Source organism: Ascaphus truei, chromosome 2 (assembly GCF_040206685.1).
Source record: "Ascaphus truei isolate aAscTru1 chromosome 2, aAscTru1.hap1, whole genome shotgun sequence".
Classification (NCBI taxonomy): domain Eukaryota; kingdom Metazoa; phylum Chordata; class Amphibia; order Anura; family Ascaphidae; genus Ascaphus; species Ascaphus truei.
In genome coordinates this window covers 143,432,934-143,460,419 of record NC_134484.1, presented here as the reverse complement: position 1 = coordinate 143,460,419, position 27,486 = coordinate 143,432,934, and the positions used below count along the sequence as shown (strand labels likewise).

The window sequence follows — 27,486 nt, the reverse complement described above, 5'->3', positions numbered from 1 at the left end:
TCAGCTCTTTTATTTCAGCTTGAAAGAAAGCTTTAAGATCAGTGCAAAGTCTAGTTATGTCGCATTGTCTTGCCGGCAGTTGTTCCTGCAGGGTTAATTCCTCCTCCTCCCTGTCGGGTTCAGTTTCTGAGCCGGCGTTTGAAACCGGCGCCATTTCTGAGCCTGCACCGCGCGGCCCCTGTCTGCCAAAATATTCTGGTAGCCCTCGTTTTTTCGTCGTTTTCGGGGTCTTCCGCGACATCCTGGTTAATTGTTTAATCTTTATATGGGTTTGTGTGCTGTTTGGTGTGGGTTTTGGTAGATTTTGCTCTATATTTCGGGAAGCGAGGCAGGGAGCTCTCAGACTAGGCTGCCATACTCCTTGCCGTCGCGCATGCGCCTCCTACACTTTGTTTTTTAACACATGTTTGGACCCGAGAGGCCTCCAGAGTTGGATTGCTCCATTTTCTGGATTTTTTTTTTGTTTTTTGTTAAAGAGGCTGCCAGATCTTGGGCCAATAGGAAGGTGCAACATCTGTTGGGGCTTCGTATTGGATGGGCATTTAAAGCCTTTTTTGTTAAAGAGGCTTTAAATGCCCATCCAATAGGAAGCCCCAACCGATGATGTTGCAGTTTCCAATTGGCCCACGATCTGGCAGTCATTTTGTTTCCCGAGGGAAATTTAAACCTGGTATGTCACGGGTAAGCATCTCAGAAACAGGGTTTTCCCATAAGTGAAGACAATGGTGTTTGGTTGGGTAAAAAGTTACACCTGCTATTTATTAAGTGTTTTTCTAAACAAACGTCTATCTAAAATGTATTTCTTGAACAATAAAAGTTGAAAGAATTCCCAGAAAGTGTTTTTACCTCAAGGTCATGATGTTTACCCAATTTTGCTTTATATCACAAACATTATCTTCCTTGATCAACCATTCTGGCTTAAAATGAGGACAACTTGACCTAACCAGTACTGGTTTGCCCCCCTTTTATGAAATTCCACTCAAATATCCCCTCGTGTATTCTGTAGTCAGCAAAACATATTGTCTGTGTCCATTTTGCCACAAGTCCAGAAAACCTCCAACAAAAAATAGGGAGCTTGCCGAATCAAGTAACAAGATGGGCATCAATAGGAATCTGAGCATAACCAAAGTGATGTTCAACAAAAACTGTTAACTCTACAAAGATCGGAGCAACTGGAACAGAACTGTAAGTTAAACACTGTCTGCCTTGGCCAGCACTTCTCAATGGATGGTAACCTTCCAAATGAAATCAAAATCGGAGAATGAAAATGAGATGAAGCACATTTGGAAGAAACAAGACAATCTTTCAAGGGAACCTTCCACTGTGCCTCAATAGTGTGTGTATAATTGTATGTATGTATGTATACACATTCACACGTATGTGTGTATGCAAATACACACACACACACACACACACACACACACGTGTGTGTGTGTGTATGTTCATACATACACACACTGAGGCACAGTGGAAGCCTCCTTTGAAAGATTGTCATGTTTCTTCTAAATGTGCTTTATCTCATCTTCAGTCTTATATTATATTAGGGAGAAGGAGCAGCTCAGTGAGTAAAGACACTGACTGGCACCGACTATGAAGTAGGTTCAATTCCCGGTGTCGGCACCTTGTGACCTTGGGCAAGTCACTTATCTCCCTGTGCCTCAGGCACCAAAAACAGATTGTAAGCTCCACAGGGCAGGGACCTGTGCCTGCAAAATGGTCTCTAAAGAGCCATGTAAAACAAGCAGCGCTATACAAGAACATGCTATTATATATTAAAAAATAAAAAGGCTGCGCACAGCCAAGGGAGTAGGGTCCAAAACGAGAAAAAGGTATTCAAACAAATGAAAAAAAAAAAAATTAGAAGTACACGGCTCTCCTATGCATTTCATACACTTCTGTACTTTATCAAGGAGTAATACAACATTCTCCCTAGAATCACTTTTAACCCTGTGTCTGAAGTTTTCGCGCCAAAAACCACATGCGCTCCGCATGCGCGTACTGCCCTGACATCAGTGTCCCGCCCACTTAGCCCCCTGGAACCAACATACCATTATTGAATCCTTCAAGCCGCACCACCGCTGGTTGTGACGCCACAGCACCAGGGAGTGCATTCGCATTCACTAGATGGAAGAAATAAGTCAATCACAGGATATTTCCTCCATTTATGCCGTTACATGTTGTGATGACTCCCTTAGAAAGAAGAAAGCTCTTCGATAATGTTGTTGATGTGGAAACTCCAATTATTCCAGGACCTGGAAGGATTTAAGGAATTTGACTCAATTCTGGCTAAAACTATTGAAGAAATAGAAAAAGATATAATGGCCAAAAAACAGAACAAAATTTGACAGAGACCATGATAATTACAAAAAAAAGCAAGTACATAATTGGCAAAGACCAAACCTGACCCAGGAATGATCTTTCAAAGGGGCCAGAGAGCGACACTGCGTAGATCAATCCTTAAAAGCAAAACAACTGATAACCAAAGTAGAGATTCAGATATATCTGATGTGGAAAGTACCTCACAGTCAGTCACATTGGTCATCTAAATTGACCATTCAGGACATCAATCAAGAGGGACCTTGAATACCAATGGAAAATAGGGATATACACCAGGAGGACAGCAGACCAAATCGGATTCTGTCTCCTGGAACCAAAAGAACTCAAAACAACAACAGTCAAAAAAACTTCCCTCTCTTCCAGAGAAATGTATGGGGGAAGATGAGGAGACAGAAGCAGAATGCCAAGCAAAAAGGAAGAACTCTTGATCAATAATGTAATCAATATATCTGGATTTGATTTAATGGCTCCAGAGATTTCCTTACTCAACAAAAAGTTTAAAATACTCACCAATGATGACTTTGACTTATTCGGTACTGTCGTCATGAACGTACACAAATTCGTAAGGAAGTTGACATTGAAGAACTTTTTTCACAAATCAGATGTTGAGGGATCTAATTCAGGGTGTGGAGCATACTGCTGCCTCCCAACTTTCTCCCACACTCCCTTCCTCCTCTGTTCCAGATCCCTCCCCTAGAGATACATTATGTACATTCAAAGATTTTTGTATGGCTCAGAGATAAGGAGGAACTCTGGGATGATCTTTCCCAGACTTCCCCCACCCCTAATTTAGGGAATGGAATTCAAAGTTGAAGGGGAAATCTATTTTCTATCCTACACATGAAAAGGATCAGTATTCAACAATGTTTGAAAACCTGGTCAATAGAGATCTACATCTGCTGGTGCAGGGTTTCTCTTTTTCTTACATTGATCACAACTTAAGTAGAGATGAAAAAATGGTGATTAAATCTTTACAGGAGAACACTGTATAGTTATTAAGAATGCGGACAAAGAGGGGGTGCGGTGGTGGTTCAGAGTAGGACGGACTGTCTTAGGGAGGCGACATGCCAACTCAGTGATGTGTCCTACTCTGAACTACCATCAGACCCCTCCAGTGAATGTTTGAAGATTTTCATGAATCTCATTGACCTAGGTTCTGAACTCAAAGTTCTGTCTTAAAGAGGAAATCAGGTTTATAGTTAATCCTATTCCCGTTATCCCGATCTTTCACCATCTCCCAAAGATCCATAAGACATTGGTCGACCCTCCGGGCCAACCAATTGTCTCCTGTATTGGATCTTTGGGAGATGGTCTCTCCCGTTATGTCAATTGCTACCTGCAACCTAACGTTAGGAATCTTCCTTCGTTTATATTGGATTCAGGAGACCTGCTTGCCCAGCTTGGGAGTGACCAGTGGGGGAAGCAGTGTATCTGGGTCACGGTTGATGTGACGTCTCTTTATTCTATCATTCGTCATGACCTGGGGCTGACAGCTGTCCGCCACTTTTTTGAGGGTCCAGATAGTTCATGGTTACAAACAACTAACCCCAGATAGAACAGCCTTATGCTGCCTGCAGCCCATATTCAAAGTGGCCTATTATAAGTGGCAGGACAACTGAACAACTCTACTGAACAACTGAAGTTTAAAAGGATGTTCAAAAGAAGTGAATACCCCAACTGGCCCTGATTCCTGCATTTGAACTACGCTGGAAAGGAGACAATAATCTATACCAGACTGCATAATTACTGCTGTGATGCTGCCTTTACCATTTATATTTGCTGTGACTTCACTTCTCAAATTATGCACTTCTTTTTACCAGCCTCAGTATGTCTCTAACGCTATTCATATATCTCCATCTCTCCTTCCTTCACCACTTCTCTGTTCACACGAACTCCTTTCTTGCCTACGCCCTCTGACACCACACAGCTATAGCCCCTGCACTAAAACACACCCCTATAAATATCATCCTCACATATCCTCTTTCTATCCATGCTTCTCCACCTTGCTTCTGGGGATCTCTCCCCCAATCCTGGTCCCTGCTTTATTCCTACATGCGCTCGTCCTCGCCTGCCAATTGCAACCCCTCCAACCTCATACCCATCCTTTGCCACCCTCCCTCCTCTCTCCCTTTCTCCTGTGCCCTTTGGAATGCTCGCTCCCTTTCTAAAAATTTCCTCTCTGTAGATGACTTTTCTCTCTCTCACTCTCTGCTCCTATTTGCTATAACTGAGACCTGGCTCACCCAGTCTGACTCTGCTCTGGAAGCTGCCCTCTCCTATGGGGGCCTTTCCTTCTCCCACACTCCGCGCACTGATGGCAGGGGTGGAGGCGTGGGGCTCCTGCTCTCCCCCCTCTGCCGTTACCGAACCCTTCCTATTCCTCCATCTCTTGCTTTTCCCTCCTTTGAGGCTCACACTGTCCTGATCTTCTCTCCTCTCCGTGTTCATGTGGCGGTCATCTATCGCCCACCTACTTCTACTCATCCCCCTTCTTCCTTTCTCTCTCACTTTGAATCCTCGCTCTCTTTCTTTCTCTCCTCAGACTCCCCTGTTCTTCTCCTTGGGGACTTCAATTGCCACATTGATGACCCCTCTCTCCCTTGGGCTTCCCGCTTTCTTTCTCTAACCTCTTCTCTTGGCCTTCAACAGTGGACTGCAGCCAGCACCCACAAGGATGGCCACTACTTAGACCTGGTTTTCACTAAAAACTTCTCTCTCTCTGATTTCTCCATTTCCCCTTTTCCTCTCTCTGACCATCATCTCATTCTCTCTATCTCGCTTCTCCCCTTCTCCACCTCCATCTACCCCCCGGTTCTGCAGAAACCGGCTCTCTATTCACTTACCTGACTGAGTCCACTTTACGCTCCTCCCTCTCCTCTCACAGGTCAGATACAGACCCTGACAACCTGGTCAGGAACTACAACTCTGTCTTGTCCTCGTCTCTTGATCTACATGCCCCGCTTTCTCTCTGCCGCCCTCGCCCTTCTAACCCTAGACCCTGGCTAAATTCCCACACGCGCATGCTGCGTTCCTCCACTCGTTCCTCTGAACACCTCTGGAGAAAGTCTCACACTCTCGCAGACTTTCTTCACTACAAATTTATGCTATCCTGTTTCAACTCTGCCCTCTCGCAAGCTAAACAAGCCTACTTTTCTTCACTAATCAACATGCACAAGTCTAACCCACGCAGACTGTTCTCTGTCTTTGATACTCTACTCAAACTACCCTCAGCTGTCTCTCCTTCCTCCATCTCCGCTCAGGACTTTGCTGACTATTTTAAGGAAAAGGTGGAATCCATACGGCAGAACATCCCCTCTGTTTCTTCCTCCCATCCTACATCTCTTCCTAATTCTCCTCCTGCCTTCCTTGACTCTTTTTCCACTGTCTCAGAGGAGGATGTGTCACTGTTGATCGCATCTTCTCCATCTACCACTTGCCCTCTTGACCCCATTCCCTCCCATCTCCTAAAACCTCTTGCTCCTACTACAATCCCTACGCTCACACACATTTTTAACTCCTCTTTCTGCTCTGGAACCTTTCCATCCTCCTTCAAACATGCAACAGTCATACCATTACTCAAAAATGGTAAGCTTGACCCTACCTGTCTTTCTAACTATCGACCTGTCTCCCTCCTGCCTTTTGCCTCTAAACTCCTTGAACGTCTTGTATTACCTGGCTTGCTCCATTTTCTCAACACCTATTCTCTCCTAGACCCTCTACAATCTGGCTTCCGCACTGCTCACTCCACGGAAACAGCCCTCGCTAAAATAACTAATGACCTCCATGCTGCCAAAGACAGAGGTCATCACACTCTGCTCATCTTACTCGACCTCTCTGCAGCATTTGACACAGTGGACCACCCTCTTCTCCTCCATACTCTTGGTATTCGGAACAAAGCTCTATCCTGGATCTCATCCTACCTCTCCCATCGTACTTTCAGTGTCTCTTCTGCTAACACCTCCTCCTCCTCTATTGATCTCTCTGTGGGGGTACACCAGGGCTCTGTCCTGGGACCTCTTCTCTTTTCTCTGTACACACTCTCTCTAGGTGACCTAATAACATCTTTTGGATTTAATTATCACCTCTATGCCGACTACACACAAATATACTTTTCAACACCCGACCTTACACCTGCTGCACAAACCAAAGTTTCTGAATGTCTCTCTGCTATATCATCCTGGATGGCCCTCCGCCGCCTTAAACTAAACATGGCTAAAACAGAGCTCCTCATACTTCCTCCCAAACCTGGCCCCACTACCTCCTTCCACATTACTGTTGGAACTACAATCATTCACCCAGTAGCCCAAGCAAGCTGCCTAGGGGTCACACTCGACTCCTCTCTCACATTCGCCCCTCACATTCAAAACATTTCTAAAACTTGTCGCTTTTTCCTCCGCAATATAACAAAGATACGCCCTTTCCTCTGTTGCTCGACTGCTAAAACCCTGACTCAGGCCCTCATTCTCTCCCATCTTGATTACTGTAACCTCCTGCTGTCCGGCCTTCCTGCCTCTCACCTTTCTCCCCTACAATCGATCCTAAATGCTGCTACCAGAATCACTCTACTCTTTCCTAGATCTGTCTCAGCATCTCCCCTCATGAAATCCCTCTCCTGGCTTCCGATCAAATACCGCATCTCACACTCCATTCTTCTCCTCACTTTTAAAGCTTTACACACTTCTGCCCCTCCTTACATCTCATCCCTAATTTCTCGGTATGCACCATCCAGACTCTTGCGTTCTTCTCAAGGATATCTTCTTTCTACCCCCTTTGTATCTAAAGCCCTCTCCCGCCTTAAACCTTTTTCACTGACTGCCCCACACCTCTGGAATGCCCTTCCCCTCAGTACCCGACTAGTACCCTCTCTATACACCTTTAAGACCCACTTGCTTAAAGAAGCATATGAATAGCACTGTGGATATTCTGAACACATAATCCATAAAGCTTGGCCCCCTGCAGACGCACTTACCAGAACTCCCTCCTACTATGTACGTTCTCCCTACCTACCAATTAGACTAAGCTCCTCGGGGCAGGGACTCCTCTTCCTTAATGTTACTTTTATGTCTAAAGCACTTATTCCCATGATCTGTTATTTAATTTATCTGTTATTTATTTGATTACCACATGTATTGCTACTGTGAAGCGCTATGTACAGTGAAGCGCTATGTACATTAATGGCGCTATATAAATAAAGACATACAATACAATTTTTATTCTTGATGCAACTCTTACTCACAATTATTTTGATCACAAATTGCATTTACAGCAACAAGGCACTGCAATGGGACTAGCTTCGCCCCCTCTTTTGCAAATTTGTTTATGGGGTGGTGGGAAACAGAAATTATTTTTGGGAGCACTAATCACTTTAGACAGAATATAATTTTTTATCAAAGATTTATAGATCTAATTATTTGGGATGGTGACACCAAGACATTGTTGTCCTCAGATTATATAAATGACAACACATACAATTTAGTTTTCACTTACAACTTTAATTTTCACCACATTCACTATCTGGACCTATTATATATTGATTGTTTTTACTCCAAACATTCAAAAACAGATGTGTTCCGGAAACCTAATTCCAGGAACACATTCCTCAGGGCTGACAGCTGTCACGCCCAGGCTGTTACAAAGGGCATTCCCAGGGGGCAGTTCCTCAGACTGCGGAGGAATTGCTCAACTCCACATGATTTGGAGCAGCAGTCTGAGGAATTAAGTAGTCGCTTCCTGGAAAGGGGGTATAAAAAGAAAGATCTAGAAATAGCCTTTAATGAGGTTTCAGGTAAGGAAAGGCATACTCTTATACCTGATCAACATTCTAAAACAAGGTCCAAGAAGTTAAAGAATAAAAAGGATAACTTTACAGATCTGAAGGGTCCGATAAATATGACTAATTTAGTAAGGTATAAATCCCCTCTATTTGTATCACAATACAAATCGGTGTAGCAGCCAGGTTAAAACTATCAAACAAACATTGGAAAATACTTTGAATGGACCATAACTTATGTAAATACGTAGTCAGGACCCAGATTTGTATACAGACAGGCAAAAACATTTGCCTCGTTTGTGTCACCGAGTGTAGTCAACACGCCAGACAAGAGAATTTCCACTTTTGACAAAAGGATCTTATTGATGTGGCTCGCGTAGAGCATGCCCGCATATGAAACCATTCATGTTTCCTTTCCCACACTCTGCACAAGAAGTTATTGATTAAACAGTTTTAATCAACTGTAACAGTGAATATGTAATTTATCTGTCAACATGAGGGTGTGCAAAAAAATGTAGGGAGGACTACCAGAACTCTTAAAGTTAGTTATGAAGCACAAGGGACTTATTTTTTTTCTCTAATGACAGCCCAACCTGTGTCTAAACACTTCAGTGTAGACAGGGTGGTGTTAAAAACTGGGAATAGAGAAAAACTATGAATAAGCAGGGGGGGAGGAGGGGGGAAGGGAGGACCAAACTGAATCTACTAGATCGTAGGGAGGCCTTCTAGTTTTTCACCTTGAGAACGTGTGTCCTTGAAGACCTGAATACAGAAAGGAATTTAAGCTATTTTTTGGGTTAAAAGTATTCTCTGTTCTAATATTATAGAATTTATCCAACGTATGACATACTCTTTCTACATAATTTTTCTGACCTCTTGATATTTCATTGATAATGATAAGTTGGATATGAATTTATGTATGCTTTAAGATATACATGATATTGTTCTGTTTTGGACCTACTGTCCTTATCCTCCATTTTTTGTCTTTTTTCCTTCATCCCTTTCCCTCTCTTTCGTTTTCTTCTCAGGGAGTCATACATTAGTTATGTATGATTAATTGAATTATGAACAAGTAAATGGATTATTGATTTTCATAAGTAATTTGTATATTAGTTGTTTTTCTGTGAATTAACATGTTTGAAAAGAATATGAGGTACTCTTTTGTGTTACACTCACTGCACCAAGTGAGGGACATAATTAACATTTTCTCTACATATGTTTTATATTTGTTTCTTTATTTCATGGTATTCGGCTAGCAAGATTGGCAAACATTTTTAATTATACTGTTTAAATGTTGTTTATATATAAACCTTTATTACTTGGACTGGTTTTTTTTCTTCTCCCGAATTTGCATCCTCGGTTGGGTTTTGTGATGTATGTTGCGGGGGGAGAGCCATTGCATGTAGGGACACTCTGGGGTTTGTGTGTGCCCTCCCCGGTGCTGTGGCATCATGACCAGCGGGGGTGCGGCTTGAAGGATTGAATAATGGCATGTTGGTTCCAGCTGTCTGTGGGGCTGAGCGGGCGGGACAAGTGACGTCAGGGCAGCGCGGCGCATCATGTTTTTGGACGCAAAAACGCCCGACATTTAGGTTTAAAAGGGATTCTAGGGAGATTGTTATATTACTCCTTGATAAAGTACAGAAGTGTATGAAACGCGTAGGAGAGCTGTTTACCTCCTTTTAAAAAATTGTGTTTGGATACATTTTTCTTGTTTTGGACCCTACTCCCTTGGCTGTGCGCAGCCTTTTTTTCTTTTTTACTCTACTGGATCTTGCAATAGCAGCTGGCACGCCGCAGAGAAATCTCCCGATGTGGATATTCTAGTCACAAATGTGAGTACCTTCCGGAATGAGGACTATGTTATGAACACCCCCAATGAGGCTTTGGACGAGTATGGCGTACCTCACCTTCTTTAGGCCTTCAGGGGATATTTGTCATATTACAAATAAGGACTGATCTCTTCAGGATTGGATATATGTGCATCTATTTCTTACATTTCATCCACTATGAAGTCCTCTGTTTATATATAAATTAACACAGATACCCAGCAAGCTCAAACTCCCCCACCCACCACAAAGTGAATATATATTTATGTCAACCAGAGAGCTACTGAGCGTGGCAATTGTATATAACAAGAGACAGGGGGTGCCCAATGCTGCATCCAATTGACAAAACATATAAAGTAAAATACTTCAATAATAATAATTGGTTATTTAGTTAACCCTTTGGCCAAAGGCGTCATAAGCCTGCATACCAACGTCAAGGTATAACCAAAATAATGCAGGTCCTACACTACACTGTGAAACCTTTCCTTTTACCTCTGTGAGAGGGGAAAAAACCATAATGGGTCTTGTTCCTACAGCAAGTGAAATGACCTTCCAAGTTAAAAGGGTGAAGGAGGAGGAGTGAGCTCTGGGGGGAGGTGCCACAGCCTCCAAAGAGAAATAGGTTAACACAGATACCCAGCAAGCTCAAACTCCCTCACCCACCACAAAGTGAATATATATTTATGTCAACCAGAGAGCTACTGAGCGTGGCAATTGTATATAACACAGTGTATATACAAGTGTATATCACAGTGTAGTGTAGGACCTGCATTATTTTGGTTATATATAAATTACACTCTACAGGATTCTATTGCTTGAGTAACCCTGACATCTTTTTACTATTACTGTGCTCAAGAGGAAAGCTTTTGACCAGAGTAATCTACCTGTACATGGATGTGAAATTTGGACCCTAAACGCAAACAATTAAAAAGCTTCAGACAAAGCAAAGAAGTATGGAGAGACGTATGCTGGGTATTACCCGAAGAGAGGAAAAAGAATGAAGCAAACAAAAGTCTGACAAAACAAGGGTGACGAAATTAAAATGGCAGTGGGCCAGACATACTGTACAACAAGAAATTCCAATCTTCGGACAAAGACAGTACTCTACTGGATTGCATGGGGTATCAAAAGACCACAACCAAAAGCAAGATGGGGGGGGGGGGATGGATGTAGGAAATTTGTTGCAGCAACGTGGAGGAAAGGTTTGTAACCACAACAGGCCTACACGAGATATTGAGGAGGCTTTCATCAAGCAGTGGATTGACTAGGGCTGAATATAATGTATATTTTAATCATTATTATTTTTGGTCTTACCATAATTATCTTGATATTTATTTATTGTTGATATAATTTCTGAACAGTTTAATCAATGTAAGCACTTGATACATTTGTACACTGGTAGAATTACAAATATTTACACATCAACATAGCAATATATAAATTCTTGCATTTCCTAAATAATCATGATAAAACATCAAGTATACAGCACCAATGAGAACAAAAACATAATGCAATAAATTGCCAGATACACACACAGGTCAGTTGATGTCCTTCTCAAAAACACTGGTCAATCAGACTTAAAATTTCGTGTACAGCTATTCACATATTAGAGATGTCATCTTGACAGTGTATAAAGCTATGAGAGATCAACACTGAACAGAAATACTATCAGGCGAAAGGTTATATAAGAAGTGCACAAGTCGGCAGCAGTCTCCCTCGACACCGCTTCCAGCTACCTGAAATCTGCAAGCCTGTGAAGTCAATCATATGGAGAGTGCCTCGCTCACTGGAATTCAGTTTTACTTCTATGAAGTTTGCATACTGTAAGGTTAAAGTACCATTATTTGCAATCAGAACGTTTCCATTAACTTGCCTCTTTCCAGCACTAATCTGCCACATTCCCGTTTTTAGGCCTCATCCATGCTGATGGCGTGCGTGCGATGGAGCGTCGTGACGTGGCACTCATGCATCGGGGGTGATTCGTGTCCTGTAGCTAGGCCGCGATTGAGTGTTTCGGAGGGCATGGCCGTGACATCACGGAGATGGTTCGCCCTCATTGGGCGAACTGCTCACGTGACCCGGCCATCGCGCAGCAAAGACAACAAAGTTTGTTTCCACACACATCGCTCTTCCCCACGCTCACGTGCAGTATGGACGCTCCAATGCATTTACATTGATTTGATCGCGCAGCTCACTATCAGCATGGACGCGGCCTTAGAAAGCAGATCTTCAAGATTGAAAACTACTGCAATATCAAATTTAGGACCGCATAAGATTTTGGGGGGTCAGGGGGGAAGGGGAGCCATCCTGCCACGTGGAAAAAAATCTTGCACAAAAGACCACAAAAAACTACAGAGCACTTGTCATGTGTCTGCATACTTCCCTCTCAAATGTTATTTTTCAGCAATGTTCTGATTGGGGATAAAAATTTGTATTTTTTGTGTAAGATGGTCTTAAAGCTGCAGAGGAGCAATATCCTACGTGTTTTTTTTTTTTCTTTTAAATCAGCTCTGTACTATGAGAAAAAAAAACTCATAGCATTATTCCCCCCTCCCCCAACATCTTTTAATGAATCATAATGCAACAAGCATTTTTGTTTGCATAGCAACCATTTACAAAAGTTACATCCCCTTCCAAAACAGGTTCTAGCACAACCCCTTTGAGCCTGCCCTCTGTGTAGCAGTGCACCAATTGTATCTAGTGACCTGGTCACATGTTCTTCCCCACAAATGCATTTTTCATCCTCTTCTGCTGCACTGACAGCCATTTATTGTACCCGAGCTGAATCTTCGCTGACCGAGTTAAGGCTGCGCTTATGGCGACGTCACCCGTCGCCATTGTGATAGTTGCAAATCAAGTTTAGGCGACTTCGCTGGCTACAAGGTTAGTGACGTCATAAAAGGGGAAGGCAGAGGGGCGGAGAAGCTCTCTGAATGGCCACAAGGAGAGACCGTCGCCAGAAAAAGAAATAACAGTTACTACCAGATTTTTGTTAGCGTTGTCGCTTTATTGCTTTGTCGCGTGCACTGTAAGCGCCGGCAACAGTGCATTTATTGGTCTTGACGCGGCGTCGGTATAAGTGCAGTCTAAGGAGAATGGATCGAGCTACAATTAAGCGAATTACTAACATTGTGTGGATTTTATTGATGCACATATTAAACGAAAAATAAAATAAGAGGCAGCTTGGACTGCCGCTTTAACAACAACAAAAGCTTGACAGTCACGCTTGCAAACCCTATACCAAACACAATTACAGGTATAGAGCAATAAGCCAATTCTCATTTGTTATTAAGATGTGCCACAGACATTTACAGCTGCAGCCATCGTTAAAATTAATCCTGCAATTTGCTTATACAGTATGTCTTCTATCCAAGACAGAAAGCATCTGAATATTTTTACAATCAAAATAAAAGGTAAAGTAAGACCAACATGGGCAAATGAAGGATCTGTGGTTAAAGCACGGGACAGTAAAGCAGCTAAATCATTGTGCAGTGAAGACAGTCAGAATAAAAGGCACGATAAGACCTGTGTCAGGGAATGAATGGCCTTGGAGTTAAAAGTATAGTCCTATGAAGCACAAAACTGGATTGGGTCGCAGCCGTGTGTGACCTAGAACAAGTCACTACTCAAAATAAATGCACTTGACACCACGTCTCACGTTTAGGCCGAAAAGCATATAATTTTACATTTTAAATTTGTCATAATCTACTTTTTAAAATTTATGAATGAATCAAACATAGTAAAATAAAATGAAGAAAAACTTGGACAAAGTAATCAGCACTGCTTTGAGACAGCAGTACAAAACGGGCTGCAAAATGTGGTTGCCAAGACGCAGCGATTGCTTTGTCACTGTTCATTTGTGGCCTCATTGTGCAGCCCGGATCACTGTTTGCTGCGGACTCACAGCAATGCTTCAATGAGTGCTATAAAAGATGGTCAAGTAGCTAGCCCTTGCAGATACCAGATTAGGCACAAGCCAAGTAGGGCATGCATTCAGAAACACAGCAACAACCATGGGGTGATAGTGTGTCCAACAGCCTCTAGCGAGCTTTCTGTTGGGATGTGCCTTTTCTTCCTCTTCTATGCGGCATTCATGCTTGGGCTGCATTGTCTCTGAATGCTCGCCTGTGGGGAGAGAGAAGGAACACACCCCCTTTCTTCCCTCTTGCTTTATAGCGCACCACTAGATTCAGCTACTGACACGTACGAAAACAAAATCGCGCTGCATCTAAAACTAAATATATTAAGGCAAAACACCATGTATATGTTTATTCCCCTAGAAGGTGTGTAGATTACATAATAAAAGCTTTCCCGGCACGTGTACCATCACCTGAAACAGATGCACAACACTACGCAGAACAGACTTATTATCCAGGCTTATAAACTGTACTAGGTTACAAAGTTCACTTGATATAAACACAACAAAACTGAAACAATTCACCTATAATATTCCTGTGCATCAGCCATGTTAGTGGTGATTATCAGTCTCAGCATAAATGGCAAACCACAGGAAATACTAGGATAACGCCATTCAGTTTGTTTTGCAGGAGCAAGGTTTGTTTCTATGCCTCTGTGGATTAGGTTATAACATGGAAAGTAAAAGCAGGCAATGTGGAGGTTGGGCTGGGAAGCTCGCAGCAGCCTGGAGCAGCAGTAATGCAGGCAGATGGGCAGCGACATTCAGCAGCCATTCCTGCTGCTCTCCCAGCACCAATCCCCAGCAACAAAACACCCTTCTCAGCCACAACAACTCCTCCTCTGGCACAAACAAATCAGCCCCTGCACACAAGCGCATAAGAGACAATTTATCACATACCACTTCCCAAATCACACAAGGTAGTGGGGTATATACCCCATCCCTCGGGATGAAGTCAATGGTGACATCTGCCCCAAGGAGGTGCACAGAGAGTAGTAATACGCACTAGCAGCCCTAAACTCACCAGGGATCTATATCTATAAATAGGCACACAAGAGTCTGAGTAATATAGTCATAATGCCACATTTATATACATTAATGCAAAATGTTTTGGAAAGTGCAAAAACATAGATCCTTTGATCCAAAGAATTTGTGAGTAACCCGTTTCACCGACATAATCCAGAGATGGTTGAAAACATCAAAAACAGCGATAAATTGCATTTTCAAATTCTATACAATATCAAAGCACTGTTGCCCCCCCTCACACCCCAATAACTTCCTGCAGTTTGATCACTGCTGATGTAAGAACACAATTTCTTTAAAAAAACCATTAAAAAAAATAAATTTAATAATAAAAAAATAAATAATAATATATATATATATATATATATATATATATTTTTTTTTTTTATTTTTTTTTAAAGCCTCTTTGCCCTTCCTGTTTGGTCATTCAACTCCTGTCTCTCTCAATGCTTCAAACCCTTTGTTACCAGAGAGGTCTGTAAACAAGACTTTGCCCAGCATTGCAGCCACTCGGGCACTAAAGGTCGGACTGATGAGTAAATGGCAAACTGCTCCGTTTGTCAATCGGAAATTAAAGTGATGGGGGAGGACCGTCACACCCCCACACACGGAAACCTAGACAGCAGATGTAATATTGAACATGGGAGGCACCGAGGAGCTTGGTTACCCTCAGGTGGAGTTACATTTAAGATGCCAGAAGTGGCCGTCGCTCTGTGAGAAAGGGAGATGACCACCCCCACAACAAAAGCACCTCCGGGGTCGAGTTACCTGGGTGCAACAACCCCACCAAGTACCACAGAGGTTGGTTTACTCGGTACACTACAAAAGCACCTCAGGGGTTGTGTTACTACACCACGATGTCACCAAGGCACACTAGAACGTAGTGACCTGCGTGACTCCAGTGGTGGAGACATGCCTTGGTCCCTGCTGCAAAGGACCTTGAGAAACCCCAAACCCTGTTTCCCAATTACACCAAGCATCATTCACAACACACACACACACCACACACCTCCCAACACACACACACACACCACCCAACACACACACACACACACACACCTCCCAACACACACCTCCCAACACACACACACACACACACACACACCTCCCAACACACACACACACACACACACACCTCCCAACACACACACACCTCCCAACACACACACACACACCTCCCAACACACACACACACACCTCCCAACACACACACACACACCTCCCAACACACACACACACACCTCCCAACACACACACACCTCCCAACACACACACACACCTCCCAACACACACACACACACACACCTCCCAACACACACACACACACACCTCCCAACACACACACACACACACCTCCCAACACACACACACACCCCAACACACACACACACCTCCCAACACACACACACACCTCCCAACACACACACACACCTCCCAACACACACCTCCCAACACACACACACACCTCCCAACACACACACACACACACACCTCCCAACACACACACCTCCCAACACACACACCTCCCAACACACACACACCTCCCAACACACACACACACACACACACACACCTCCCAACACACACACACACACACACCTCCCAACACACACACACACACACACACACCTCCCAACACACACACACACCTCCCAACACACACACACACACCTCCCAACACACACACACACACACCTCCCAACACACACACACACACACACCTCCCAACACACACACACACCTCCCAACACACACACACACCTCCCAACACACACACACACCTCCCAACACACACACACACACCTCCCAACACACACACCTCCACCTCCCAACACACACACACACACACACCTCCCAACACACACACACACACACACCTCCCAACACACACACACACACCTCCCAACACACACACACACACACCTCCCAACACACACACCTCCACCTCCCAACACACACACCTCCACCTCCCAACACACACACACCCACCTCCCAACACACCCATCTCCCAACACCCACACCCACACCCACACCCACACACACACACACACCTCCCAACACACACACCTCCCAACACACACACCTCCCAACACACACACACACACCTCCCAACACACACACACACACACACACACCTCCCAACACACACACACACACACACACACACACCTCCCAACACACACACACACACACACACACACACACACACACCTCCCAACACACACACACACACACACACCTCCCAACACACACACACACACACACCTCCCAACACACACACACACACACACACACACCTCCCAACACACACACACACACACACACACACACACACACCACACACCTCCCAACACACACACACACACCACCCAACACACACACACACACACACACACACCACACACCTCCCAACACACACCTCCCAACACACACCTCCCAACACACACACACACACACACACACCTCCCAACACACACACACACACACACACACCTCCCAACACACACACACCTCCCAACACACACACACACACCTCCCAACACACACACACACCTCCCAACACACACACACACACCTCCCAACACACACACACCTCCCAACACACACACACCTCCCAACACACACACACACACACACACCTCCCAACACACACACACACCTCCCAACACACACACACACCTCCCAACACACACACACACCTCCCAACACACACACACACCTCCCAACACACACACACACCTCCCAACACACACCTCCCAACACACACCTCCCAACACACACCTCCCAACACACACACACACACACCTCCAAACACACACACCTCCCAACACACACACCTCCCAACACACACACCTCCCAACACACACACCTCCCAACACACACACACACACACCTCCCAACACACACACACACACACACACACACACACACACACCTCCCAACACACACACACACACACACCTCCCAACACACACACACACCTCCCAACACACACACACACACACACACACCTCCCAACACACACACACACCTCCCAACACACACACACACACCTCCCAACACACACACACACACCTCCCAACACACACACACACACCTCCCAACACACACACACACACACACCTCCCAACACACACACACACACCTCCCAACACACACACACACCTCCCAACACACACACACACCTCCCAACACACACACACACACCTCCCAACACACACACACACACCTCCCAACACACACACACACACCTCCCAACACACACACACACACCTCCCAACACACACACACCTCCCAACACACACACACACCTCCCAACACACACACACACCTCCCAACACACACACACACACCTCCCAACACACACACCTCCACCTCCCAACACACACACCCACCTCCCAACACACACACACCCACCTCCCAACACACCCATCTCCCAACACCCACACCCACACACACACCCACCTCCCAACACACACACACAAACCCACCCACACACACACACCCACCTCCCCACACCTCCCAACACACACACCTCCCAACACACACACACACACCTCCCAACACACACACACACACACACCTCCCAACACACACACACACACACACACACCTCCCAACACACACACACACACACACACACACACACACACACACACCTCCCAACACACACACACACACACTTCCCAACACACACACACTTCCCAACACACACACACACACACACCTCCCAACACACACACACACACACCTCCCAACACACACACACACACACACACACCTCCCAACACACACACACACACACACCTCCCAACACACACACACACCTCCCAACACACACACCTCCCAACACACACACCTCCCAACACACACACCTCCCAACACACACACCTCCCAACACACACACCTCCCAACACACACACCTCCCAACACACACACACACACCTCCCAACACACACACACACACACACCTCCCAACACACACACACACACACACCTCCCAACACACACACACACCTCCCAACACACACACACACACACCTCCCAACACACACACACCTCCCAACACACACACACACCTCCAAACACACACACACACCTCCAAACACACACACACACACCTCCCAACACACACACACACCTCCCAACACACACACACACCTCCCAACACACACACACCTCCCAACACACACACACCCACACACACCTCCAGACACACACACACACACCTCCCAACACACACCTCCCAACACACACACACACACACCTCCCAACACACACACACACACACCTCCCAACACACACACACCTCCCAACACACACCTCCCAACACACACCTCCCAACACACACCTCCCAACACACACCTCCCAACACACACACACCTCCCAACACACACACACCTCCCAACACACACACCTCCCAACACACACACACCTCCCAACACACACACACCTCCCAACACACACACACCTCCCAACACACACACACCTCCCAACACACACACACCTCCCAACACACACACACCTCCCAACACACAGACACACACACACACACACACACACCTCCCAACACACACACACACACACACACACACACCTCCCAACACACACACACCTCCCAACACACACACACCTCCCAACACACACACACCTCCCAACACACAGACACACACACACACACCTCCCAACACACACACACACACACACACACACACACCTCCCAACACACACACACACACACCTCCCAACACACACACACCTCCCAACACACACACACACCTCCCAACACACACACACACACACACACACACACACACACCTCCCAACACACACACACACACACACACACACACACACACACACCCCAACACACACACACACACACACACCTCCCAACACACACACCTCCCAACACACACACACACACACCTCCCAACACACACACACACACACCTCCCAACACACACACACACACACACACACACAACCTCCCAACACACACACACACACACACAACCTCCCAACACACACACACACACAACCTCCCAACACACACACACACACACACACACCTCCCAACACACACACACACACACACCTCCCAACACACACACACACACACACCTCCCAACACACACACACACACACACCTCCCACACACACACACACACACACACACACACCTCCCAACACACACACACACACACACACACACACACACACACCTCCCAACACACACACACACACACACACACACCTCCCAACACACACACACACACACACACACACACACCTCCCAACACACACACACACCTCCCAACACACACACACCTCCCAACACACACACACACACACACCTCCCAACACACACACACACACACCTCCCAACACACACACACACACACACCTCCCAACACACACACACACACACACCTCCCAACACACACACACACACACCTCCCAACACACACACACACACCCCAACACACACACACACCTCCAGACACACACACACACACACACCTCCAGACACACACACACACACACACCTCCAGACACACACACACACACACACCTCCAGACACACACACACACACACACCTCCAGACACACACACACACACACACCTCCAGACACACACACACACACACACACACCTCCAGACACACACACACACACACCTCCAGACACACACCTCCAGACACACACACACCTCCAGACACACACCTCCAGACACACACACACCTCCAGACACACACACACACACACACCTCCAGACACACACACACACACCTCCAGACACACACACACACACACACACCTCCAGACACACACACACACACACCTCCAGACACACACACACACACACCTCCAGACACACACACACACACCTCCAGACACACACACACACACCTCCAGACACACACACACACACCTCCAGACACACACACACACACCTCCAGACACACACACACACCTCCAGACACACACACACACACACCTCCAGACACACACACACACCTCCAGACACACACACACACACCTCCAGACACACACACACACCTCCAGACACACACACACACACACCTCCAGACACACACACACACACACCTCCAGACACACACACACACACACCTCCAGACACACACACACACACACCTCCAGACACACACACACACACACCTCCAGACACACACACACACACCTCCAGACACACACACACACACACACCTCCAGACACACACACACCTCCAGACACACACACACACACACACACACCTCCAGACACACACACACACACACACACACACACACACAACCTCCCAACACACACACACACACACACCTCCCAACACACACACACACACCTCCCAACACACACACACACACCTCCCAACACACACACACACACCTCCCAACACACACACACACCTCCCAACACACACACACACCTCCCAACACACACACACACCTCCCAACACACACACACACACACACACACACCTCCCAACACACACACACACACACACCTCCCAACACACACACACACACACACCTCTCCCAACACACACACACACACACACACACCTCCCAACACACACACACACACACACACCTCCCAACACACACACACACACACACACACACACACACACACACACACACACACACACACACACACACACACACACACCTCCCAACACACACACACCTCCCAACACACACACACCTCCCAACACACACACACCTCCCAACACACACACACCTCCCAACAAACACACACACCTCCCAACAAACACACACACCTCCCAACACACACACACACCTCCCAACACACACACACACCTCCCAACACACACACACCTCCCAACACACACACACACCTCCCAACACACACACACCTCCCAACACGCCCCCACCCCCGCAACTTCCAACACCCCCCCCACCCTTCCAACACACCCCCCCCACCTTCCAACACACACACACACACACCTTCCAACACACACAACCCCCCCCCCCACACACACACACCGCCCCCACCTTCCAACACACACACACATACACCACCTCCAACACACACACACACACACACACCACCTTCCAACACACACACACACACACACACACACCACCTTCCAACACACACACACACACACACACACCACCTTCCAACACACACACACACACACACACACCACCTGCCTACACACACACACCACCTGCCTACACACACACACCACCTGCCTACACACACACACCACCTGCCTACACACACACACCACCTGCCTACACACACACACACCACCTGCCTACACACACACACACCACCTGCCTACACACACACACCACCTGCCTACACACACACACCACCCGCCTACACACACACACTCCCCACCTACACACACACACTCCCCACCTACACACACACACTCCCCACCTACACACACACACTCCCCACCTACACACACACACTCCCCACCTACACACACACACTCCCCACCTACACACACACACACTCCCCACCTACACACACACACTCCCCACCTACACACACACACTCCCCACCTACACACACACACTCCCCACCTACACACACACTCCCCACCTACACACACACTCCCCACCTACACACACACTCCCCACCTACACACACACTCCCCACCTACACACACACACACACACACTCCCCACCTACACACACACTCCCCACCTACACACACACTGCCCACCTACACACACACACACACACACACACACACTCCCCACCTACACACACAAACACACACTCCCCACCTACACACACACACACACTCCCCACCTACACACACACACACACACACACACACACTCCCCACCTACACACACACACACACACACACACACACACTCCCCACCTACACACACACACACACACACACACTCCCCACCTACACACACACACACACACTCCCCACCTACACACACACACACACACTCCCCACCTACACACACACTCCCCACCTACACACACACACACACTCCCCACCTACACACACACACACACACACTCCCCACCTACACACACACACTCCCCACCTACACACACACACACACACTCCCCACCTACACACACACACTCCCCACCTACACACACACACTCCCCACCTACACACACACACACACTCCCCAACTACACACACACACACACACACACACACACACACTCCCCACCTACACACACACACACACACTCCCCACCTACACACACACACACACACACACACACACACACACACACACACACACTCCCCACCTACACACACACACACACTCCCCACCTACACACACACACACACACACACTCCCCACCTACACACACACACACACACACTCCCCACCTACACACACACACACACACACTCCCCACCTACACACACACACACACACACCCCCCACCTACACACACACACACACACACTCCCCACCTACACACACACACACACTCCCCACCTACACACACACACACACTCCCCACCTACACACACACACACACACTCCCCACCTACACACACACACACTCCCCACCTACACACTCCCCACCTACACACACACACACTCCCCACCTACACACACACTCCCCACCTACACACACACTCCCCACCTACACACACACTCCCCACCTACACACACACTCCCCACCTACACACACACACACACACACACCCCACCTACACACACACACACACTCCCCACCTACACACACACACACTCCCCACGTACACACACACTCCCCACCTACACATACCTACACACACCTACACACACACACCCCCCACCTGCACACACACACTCCCCACCTACACACACACACACACACACACACACACACACACACACACACTCCCCACCTACACACACACACTACACACACACACTCCCCACCTACACACACACACACACACACTCCCCACCTACACACACACACACACACTCCCCACCTACACACACACACACACACACACTCCCCACCTACACACACACACTCCCCACCTACACACACACACACTCCCCACCTACACACACACACACACACACACTCCCCACCTACACACACACACACACTCACTCCCCACCTACACACACACACACACACTCCCCACCTACACACACACACACACTCCACACACACACCTCCCCACCTTCACACACACACACACACACTCCACACACACACCTCCCCACCTACACACACCTCCCCACCTTCACACACACACACGCCTCCCCACCTTCACACACACACACACACACCTCCCCACCTTCACACACACACACACACACCTCCCCACCTTCACACACACACACACACCTCCCCACCTTCACACACACACACACACCTCCCCACCTTCACACACACACACACACACACACCTCCCCACCTTCACACACACACACACACACACCTCCCCACCTTCACACACACACACACACACACCTCCCCACCTTCACACACACACACACACACACACACACACACCTCCCCACCTACACACACACTCCCCACCTACACACACACACACACACTCCCCACCTACACACACACACTCCCCACCTACACACACACACACACACACACACTCCCCACCTACACACACACACTCCCCACCTACACACACACACACACACACACACACTCCCCACCTACACACACACACACACTCCCCACCTACACACACACTCCCCACCTACACACACACACACACACACACACACTCCCCACCTACACACACACACACACACACACTCCCCACCTACACACACACACACACACACACTCCCCACCTACACACACACACACACACTCCCCACCTACACACACACACACACACTCCCCACCTACACACACACACACACACTCCCCACCTACACACACACACACACACTCCCCACCTACACACACACACACACACTCCCCACCTACACACACACACACACACTCCCCACCTACACACACACACACTCCCCACCTACACACACACACACTCCCCACCTACACACACACTCCCCACCTACACACACACTCCCCACCTACACACACACTCCCCACCTACACACACACTCCCCACCTACACACACACTCCCCACCTACACACACACACACACACCCCACCTACACTCCCCACACACACACTCCCCACCTACACACACACACACTCCCCACGTACACACACACTCCCCACCTACACATACCTACACACACCTACACACACACACCCCCCACCTGCACACACACACTCCCCACCTACACACACACACACACACACACACACACTCCCCACCTACACACACACACTACACACACACTCCCCACCTACACACACACACACTCCCCACCTACACACACACACACACTCCCCACCTACACACACACACACACTCCCCACCTACACACACACACACACTCCCCACCTACACACACACACACACACTCCCCACCTACACACACACACACACACTCCCCACCTACACACACACACACACACACACACTCCCCACCTACACACACACACACACACTCACTCCCCACCTACACACACACACACACTCCCCACCTACACACACACACACACACACTCCCCACCTACACACACACACACACACTCCACACACACACCTCCCCACCTTCACACACACACACACACTCCACACACACACCTCCCCACCTTCACACACACACACACACACACACACCTCCCCACCTTCACACACACACACACACACACACACACCTCCCCACCTTCACACACACACACGCCTCCCCACCTTCACACACACACACGCCTCCCCACCTTCACACACACACCTCCCCACCTTCACACACACACACCTCCCCACCTTCACACACACACACACACACACACACACACCTCCCCACCTTCACACACACACACACACACACCTCCCCACCTTCACACACACACACACACACACACACACCTCCCCACCTTCACACACACACACACACACACACACCTCCCCACCTTCACACACACACACACACACACACACCTCCCCACCTCCCCACCTTCACACACACACACCTCCCCACCTTCACACACACACACCTCCCCACCTTCACACACACACACACACACACACCTTCACACACACACACACACACCCCACCCCCACCCACCCCGCCACCTTCCAACACACACACCCCCGCCACCTTCCAACACACACCCCCCCGCCACCTTCCAACACACCCCCCCCCGCCACCTTCCAACACACCCCCCCCCGCCACCTTCCAACACACCCCCCCCCGCCACCTTCCAACACACCCCCCCCGCCACCTTCCAACACACCCCCCCCGCCACCTTCCAACACACCCCCCCCCCGCCACCTTCCAACACACGCCCCCCCGCCACCTTCCAACACACGCCCCCCCGCCACCTTCCAACACACGCCCCCCCGCCACCTTCCAACACACGCCCCCCCCGCCACCTTCCAACACACCCTGCCCCGCCACCTTCCAACACACCCCCCCCGCCACCTTCCAACACACACCCCCCCGCCACCTTCCAACACACCCCCCCCGCCACCTTCCAACACACACCCCCCCGCCACCTTCCAACACACCCCCCCCGCCACCTTCCAACACACCCCCCCCGCCACCTTCCAACACACCCCCCCGCCACCTTCCAACACACCCCCCCGCCACCTTCCAACACACGCCCCCCCGCCACCTTCCAACACACCCTGCCCCGCCACCTTCCAACACACACCCCCCCCGCCACCTTCCAACACACCCCCCCCGCCACCTTCCAACACACACCCCCCGCCACCTTCCAACACACACCCCCCCGCCACCTTCCAACACACCCCCCCCGCCACCTTCCAACACACCCCCCCGCCACCTTCCAACACACCCCCCCCGCCACCTTCCAACACACGCCCCCCCGCCACCTTCCAACACACCCTGCCCCGCCACCTTCCAACACACACACCCCCGCCACCTTCCAACACACACCCCCCCCGCCACCTTCCAACACACCCCCCCCCGCCACCTTCCAACACACACCCCCCCGCCACCTTCCAACACCCCCCCCCGCCACCTTCCAACACACGCCCCCCCGCCACCTTCCAACACACGCCCCCCCGCCACCTTCCAACACACGCCCCCCGCCACCTTCCAACACACGCCCCCCCGCCACCTTCCAACACACGCCCCCCCGCCACCTTCCAACACACCCCCCCCCCACCTTCCAACACACGCCCCCCCGCCACCTTCCAACACACGCCCCCCCCGCCACCTTCCAACACACGCCCCCCCGCCACCTTCCAACACACGCCCCCCGCCACCTTCCAACACACGCCCCCCCGCCACCTTCCAACACACGCCCCCCCGCCACCTTCCAACACACGCCCCCCCCGCCACCTTCCAACACACCCCCCCGCCACCTTCCAACACACGCCCCCCCGCCACCTTCCAACACACGCCCCCCCGCCACCTTCCAACACACCCCCCCCCCCGCCACCTTCCAACACACCCCCCCCGCCACCTTCCAACACACGCCCCCCCGCCACCTTCCAACACACGCCCCCCCGCCACCTTCCAACACACGCCCCCCCGC

General features: G+C 48.9%; 1 protein-coding gene across 6 annotated transcripts in view; it reads right to left on the bottom strand.

Moving 5' to 3' along the window:
- The window catches only part of ANKRD12 (ankyrin repeat domain 12), a 108,302-nt gene that overhangs the window by 79,551 nt on the left and 1,265 nt on the right, over window positions 1–27,486 (bottom strand). The window contains exon 2 of one of the 6 annotated variants that reach the window (XM_075585358.1): window positions 2,049–2,252. The exons of the other annotated variants lie outside the window; for them this stretch is intronic. The gene's annotated coding sequence lies outside the window, so the exon portion shown is untranslated. The remainder of the gene's footprint in view (window positions 1–2,048; window positions 2,253–27,486) is intronic. 6 annotated transcript variants of the gene reach the window in all.